Below are 6,000 nucleotides of genomic sequence, written 5' to 3'. Positions count from 1 at the left end.
TGTGCTTATGTAATGGGCCAATTACGTATCGCATGAAGGCACACCACGACAGCAACGACTAACATCAGAGAGAGTCAGTGTTAGCGATGCAGTGTTTGGGTGGAGATCACACTTGGCTGCCAGGTTACCACAAAAACAAAGAGAATTCGAATAATAATAATATGATGATGTGGATGATGATGACGGTGTCCCCACATTTTACGAAATCACGCTACACTCATTAGTGATGCACTAGTGAAATTATATCATTACAGCATTTAATACCAAAAACAAAAGGGCAAAGTATATTTTTACATAAGTATATTCACACATTTTTCAAAGTATATAATTTATTGTAGACACAAGGTTTAAAGCTTTAAAAACTATTGAACATTTAAGCCATTGTTGCTTCAGTTCATTAAACACCTAAAGCGTCCATAAAGCGGGGCATGTTGTCACACTACACGAGGTTGTCGGAGTGGAATGGTTTAGATTACGCATGAGCCCACCGCAGACAGAGAACCCGAGCCTGCCGCGAGACAGAAGCCCGAGCCTTCCAGAGAATCTGACCTGGTGTGTGTGCCGGCTACATCGGCCGTTCCTGTAGGGTTGCTCTTGGAGTTCGAGAGGATGGAGTGAAGCCCTGCCCACACCACTGCTGTCGAGGTAATGCTGGACCCGGTCTCTGTGGACATTTATTGTATGGATGAGTTTAAAGAGGATGTTTCCCTTTTTCCCCTCTACCTACTTGTCCTGCCCAGCACAGAGTTTCCTGTTCTCCCGCTGGATCTGCCCAGCTCAGAGTTTCATGTTCCCCCACTGGTCCTGCCCAGCTCAGAGTTTCCTGTTCCCCCGCTGGTCCTGCCCAGCGCAGAGTTTCCTGATCCCCCGCTGGTCCTGCCCAGTTCAGAGTTTCCTGTTCCCCCACTGGTCCTGCCCAGCCCAGAGTTTCCTGATCCCCCGCTGGTCCTGCCCAGCTCAGAGTTTCCTGTTCCCCCACTGGTCCTGCCCAGCCCAGAGTTTCCTGATCCCCCGCTGGTCCTGCCCAGTTCAGAGTTTCCTGTTGCCCCACTGGTCCTGCCCAGCCCAGAGTTTCCTGTTCCCCCGGTGGTTCTGCCCAGCTCAGAGTTTCCCGTTCCCCCGTTGGTTCTGCCCAGCCCAGAGTTTCCTGATCCCCCGCTGGTTCTGCCCAGCCCAGAGCTTCCCGTTCCCCTGCTGGTTCTGCCCAGCTCAGAGTTTCCCGTTCCCCCACTGGTCCTGCCCAGCCCAGAGTTTCCTGATGCCTCGCTGGTTCTGCCCAGCCCAGAGCTTCCCGTTCCCCCGCTGGTCCTGCCCAGCTCAGAGTTTCCTGTTCCCCCACTGGTCCTGCCCAGCCCAGAGTTTCCCGTTCCCCCACTGGTTCTGCCCAGCTCAGAGTTTCCCGTTCCCCCGCTGGTCCTGCCCAGGGCAGAGTTTCCTGATCCCCCGCTGGTCCTGCCCAGTTCAGAGTTTCCTGTTCCCCCACTGGTCCTGCCCAGCCCAGAGTTTCCTGATCCCCCGCTGGTCCTGCCCAATTCAGAGTTTCCTGATCCCCCGCTGGTCCTGCCCAGCTCAGAGTTTCCCATTCCCCCACTGGTTCTGCCCAGCTCAGAGTTTCCCGTTCCCCCACTGGTTCTGCCCAGCTCAGAGTTTCCTGATCCCCCGCTGGTTCTGCCCAGCCCAGAGCTTCCCGTTCCCCCGCTGGTTCTGCCCAGCCCAGAGCTTCCCATTCCCCCGCTGGTTCTGCCCAGCTCAGAGTTTCCCGTTCCCCCGCTGGTCCTGCCCAGCTCAGAGTTTCCTGTTCCCCCGCTGGTCCTGCCCAGCCCAGAGTTTCCCGTTCCCCCGCTGGTCCTGCCCAGCCCAGAGTTTCCTGTTCCCCCGCTGGTCCTGACCAGCTCAGAGTTTCCTGATCCCCCGCTGGTTCTGCCCAGCTCAGAGTTTCCTGTTCCCCCGCTGGTTCTGCCCAGCCCAGAGTTTCCTGTTCCCCCGCTGGTTCTGCCCAGCTCAGAGTTTCCCGTTCCCCCGCTGGTTCTGCCCAGCCCAGAGTTTCCTGATCCCCCGCTGGTTCTGCCCAGCCCAGAGTTTCCCGATCCCCTGCTGGTCCTGCCCAGCCCAGAGTTTCCCGTTCCCCCGCTGGTTCTGCCCAGCTCAGAGTTTCCTGTTCCCCTGCTGGTCCTGCCCAGCTCAGTGTTTCCCGTTCCCCTACTGGTCCTGCCCAGCCCAGAGTTTCCCGTTCCCCCGCTGGTCCTGCCCAGCCCAGAGTTTCCCGTTCCCCCGCTGGTCCTGCCCAGCCCAGAGTTTCCCGTTCCCCCGCTGGTCCTGCCCAGCTCAGAGTTTCCCGTTCCCCCGCTGGTCCTGCCCAGCCCAGAGTTTCCCGTTCCCCCGCTGGTCCTGCCCAGCCCAGAGTTTCCCGTTCCCCCGCTGGTCCTGCCCAGCCCAGAGTTTCCCGTTCCCCCGCTGGTCCTGCCCAGCCCAGAGTTTCCCGTTCCCCCGCTGGTCCTGCCCAGCTCAGAGTTTCCCGTTCCCCCGCTGGTTCTGCCCAGCTCAGAGTTTCCTGTTCCCCCGCTGGTTCTGCCCAGCCCAGAGTTTCCTGATCCCCCGCTGGTCCTGCCCAGCTCAGAGTTTTCTGTTCCCCCGCTGGTCCTGCCCAGCCCAGAGTTTCCTGTTCCCCTTCTGGTTCTGCCCAGCTCAGAGTTTCCTGTTCCCTCACTGGTTCTGCCCAGCCCAGAGTTTCCCAATCCCCCGCTGGTCCTGCCCAGCCCAGAGTTTCCCGTTCCCCCGCTGGTCCTGCCCAGCTCAGAGTTTCCTGTTCCCTCACTGGTTCTGCCCAGTTCAGAGTTTCCTGTTCCCCCACTGGTTCTGCCCAGCCCAGAGTTTCCTGTTCCCCCACTGGTCCTGCCCAGCCCAGAGTTTCCTGTTCCCCCACTGGTCCTGCCAAGCTCAAAGTTTCCTGATCCCCCGCTGGTCCTGCCCAGCCCAGAGTTTCCTGATCCCCCACTGGTCCTGCCCAGCTCAGAGTTTCCAGATATTTCCAGTATTCCTACCCAGCCTTCCTCTTCCACCTCCTCTACCAAAGCTAACCAGTACGCCAGCCCAGCCTACACTGGTCCCCTCCTCCTGCGCTGCATGGGTGCGCAGTCTAGCTTCCAGTCACCAGTCCGTCCTGACAAGAAGATCGGCTGTATCCAAGTAAATCCTCAGAGCCCTTGACTCCACGTTCCCTTAGCCTTAGTCAGTCCTCGGACTCCACCAGGGTCCCTTGTCCCTCCGGCCCTACTACACCACAGTCTTCCACTCTACTGGCTGCGCCTCATCTCTCCATCCCTCTTGCTCCATCTGGCAGCCCATTCCCTCCAGCATTGCCTTGGTCCTCGCTCCCTCAAAATCTACCCCGGTCTGCCGAGCCACCGTCTACATCTCAGCCCTGCGAGCCTGCAAGTCTACCTCCAGATCTCTGGTGTCACCTTGGGTCTCCATCTCCTCCATCCCATCTAGGACTCCTCCACTGTCCAGACTCCATCAGTCATCACCATAGTGTCATTGAGGGCTTCTCCACCATGGCTCCACCATTTTAATAATGTATTAGTAAATGTTGAAATTAATATAAACTAAGATTAATAAATGCTGTAGAAGTATTGTTCATTCTTAGTTTATGTTTACTTAGGTAGTTAACTAATGTTAACTAATGAACCTTATTGTAAAGTGTTACCCTGTGGATTATTGGATTAAATACTGTTTTTATTGAGCTATTCCTCTTTGTGTGCTTACTTATACAGCCACAAGTGACAGTTAACAGATACAGATTTTTAAAAATGCATTAGTACATCAAACAAAGTCCAATAATGGAGAATGCATCCTCAGATGAGTATTAAAATAAAGGTGCTCTATGGTCTTGGGTATATCATAGTCCATCAATAAAGTTCTGTGTTGACCTTAGCACTTTTTTATTGAATAAATAGCCTGTATTATTTCATGGAATAATAAAGGCTTTTTAATCGTAAAGAGTGCCATGGTCACTTATTGATGAATAAGTACATATTGAAATTAATTTGAACAAACAGTGATCAAGACCTCTTACTAATGTAGTTAACTGACGTTAATTGATGGTCATGGATCATGGATCCTTATTGTAAAGTGTTACCAGTTGTTGTTTTTTTGTTCACAGATTTCTTTTCCTCAGTGTTTGAAACCACACCTGTGAGAGAAAACAAGCATTTGTGCAACTGAACTAGACTGAGATAAATCACAACTTCCCTGTCTGACAACTAACCTGGGGTGCGTTTCCCGTACAACTATATAGCTCGCTGCTTAACTACCATAGTCATAGATGCTGTTTGCGAACGTTCGTTAGAACGATGGTTTCAGGAAACACCAAATCGTTGAACTATGCTGATAACGACGGAACTTGCGACCATAGTTGGCTAACGATGCTTTCGGGAAACGCACCCCAGATCTGCTCTAAAGAGTTGTGCGTGCATTAAACAGACTAGTCTTTTTGTTTCTAGTTAAATGCAAATGTATCTGTCGTCATCTGTCTGGCATCTCCTTGACTCTTCTCAGCCCGTGAAAACACATTCTGTTTACGTCTGAACACTCAAAGCGAGAACATCATGTGATAGAACTCAGCTTGAGTGAAAAGCACTGGTATCTGAACTCTGGGTTGGATGGGAGTGTCCGGTGGTCTTTGACTGATTGGAAATGATGGGTGGAAATTACTCTGGCAAGCACTTCATACCAAGTAGCATGTGTTAGTGTGCGGCCTGTCAGCTGGATCAAGTTTGTGTAATAAATCCACAAAAATGATTGAAATAATACTGACAGTGCAGTTAAATTCTTTATTAATGAAAAATGACTATAGGCCCACACTGCTTGATTGAAATTAATCTCTGTTTTGCTTGGAGCCTGAATATTTGGCCAAGCAAAACCATCCTATCTGTAGCGGAAGAACTGAGCCATGAATCACATTCCACATTCCGATCATTTCAGCTATCGCCACATAATCCTCTAACTTTGCTCTTTCCCATAAGATTTACACGGAGCTGCTGCCAGATTCTTCTGTAAAGTAATCGTTTGGTAAACATCTGTATCAAATACACAACTGCTTTAAAAAAAAAGAAAGAAATGAAAGATTTTATTCAGCAAGGACCAATTACATTGATCAAAAGGGAGAGTATAGACATTTATAATGTTACAAAAGATTAAAATCAAATAAATGCTGTTGTTTTGAACTTTCTATTCTTCAAAGAATCTGTTTCAACATTGATTATAATCAGAAATGTTTCTTAAGCAGCAAATCAGCATATTATAAGGATTTCTGAAAGATCATGTGACACTGGAGTAATGATGCTGAAAATTCAGCTTTGATTTATTCGACAGGATAAATTGAATCAGTTTGTGCTCCCTGGGAATCAAACCCATGATTTGGCATTGCCATCGCCATAGATGAGCTACAGGAAAAGAACAACAAATCCCCAAAAATCCACCATCTCAAGAGAAAGACTAACACATGGTTTCCGCAACAAACTGTTCATATTCTTTGGCAAATCCCTCTTGCATCAGAACAGATGGTCCCCAGGCACAAATGCGCACAGATCAGGGAATATATCATGAGTAACTGGTGTCATCAGAAATGACAATGCGTCATTTCTGGTCCGGTGCCGCAATATACAGGCTTTTCATTGGTCATACTTAAAGGGTGACTCTCGCCACCTAGGGTCTTTTTGTTAATATACTCGAGGCAAACTTTCGTTTAAAAGCATAATTAGGATGGAAACGACACTTTTAAGTTTGACCATATTTTTGGTTTCGGTCAAATTGCCTTGTGAATGGGAGTGAATGGGAGTGAATGGGGCACGACTATGATAGCATCAAAAATCACTATTTTTAAAACACTAAGAAGACTCGACACAACATGAAACTTTGCTCTCAGTATCACCAGGGGCTCTACACATGAACTCCAGCATTGAGATCATTGTTTGTGTACACAGAGTTTACTAAAAAGAT

Source organism: Rutilus rutilus, assembly GCF_951802725.1.
Source record: "Rutilus rutilus genome assembly, chromosome: 15".
NCBI lineage: Eukaryota > Metazoa > Chordata > Actinopteri > Cypriniformes > Leuciscidae > Rutilus > Rutilus rutilus.
The sequence above is the reverse complement of the archived record's forward strand: the minus strand, read 5'-3'. Positions refer to the sequence as shown.